The following is an 878-nucleotide window of genomic DNA, read 5'->3' as shown; positions in this document are numbered from 1 at the left end:
TCCTCCAACCCCAGCAACCAGTTCGACGTCCACCTCGGCGACCTCCTCTCCGGCGGCGCCACCATCCAGATCGTCCTCGAGGGCTCCTCCTTCCCCAGCGGATTCGTCACCTTCGGTGCCGGCAGGGTCAGCCTCGTCGACTACTTCATGGGATCCGGCCTCAAGCAGCTCATCCAACAACTCACGGAGAACGACCCTAGCCGCTACGGCACCCTGCCGGCCGCCAAGGCTGCGGTTGCCGCCCTCCCTGATGTCGCCGTCGATGGGGGGCGCCCAGCACGTCCTCCACAAGGACTGCATCCTGCCATGGCTTGACCTCCACAACTCCTCCCTGTCTGCCGCCATCTATGACCACCAGCGCCAGGCAGCTGCCGCTGCGGTAGCGGCACCTGCGTCCCCGGGTGGCGGCCCTTCGCCTAGGGTCATGGTGAGGAGGTTCAGGATCTCGTTGCCGTGGCCTCTCAGGGCCGCTTTTTGAGCTCAGCAGGCGGAGAGCAGTGACCAGGACGCTGCTGGCTATGGCGACTACAAAAACGATGGGAATGCGAGCGGTCGCTCGTATGATGATCTCGACTGAGGTGCTTGCAAGGATGAGGGGAATAGGGGGATAAGGAGGTATAACCTTTCGCCTCGCACTTGTTACTGCCTTTACATATTTATTATTTCATTATAAGGGTTGCTTGCGTGAGTCGATTGCCGCCGCACGTGCCACCAGGTTGACATAGAACATGCATTGTATGGCTTTCCATTATTACCAAATACTCCAATATCTTGATTTAGGGTTTAGTATCTACTTTATCTATCTTGCAATGCAACAACGATTGATGAGCTAAAGAGCGGTGATTGTTGTTGGGAGCTGTCAATTCGTTTTTTCTATG

General features: G+C 56.7%; 1 pseudogene; it reads left to right on the top strand.

Moving 5' to 3' along the window:
• LOC123173692 (E3 ubiquitin-protein ligase RING1-like) overlaps nucleotides 1-577 on the top strand; it is a 1048-nt pseudogene extending 471 nt beyond the window's left edge.
• The last annotated feature ends 301 nt before the right edge of the window (nucleotides 578-878 follow it).

Source organism: Triticum aestivum, unplaced genomic scaffold (genome assembly GCF_018294505.1).
Source record: "Triticum aestivum cultivar Chinese Spring unplaced genomic scaffold, IWGSC CS RefSeq v2.1 scaffold50172, whole genome shotgun sequence".
Taxonomy (NCBI): domain Eukaryota; kingdom Viridiplantae; phylum Streptophyta; class Magnoliopsida; order Poales; family Poaceae; genus Triticum; species Triticum aestivum.
The sequence above is the reverse complement of the archived record's forward strand: the minus strand, read 5'-3'. Positions and strand labels throughout refer to the sequence as shown.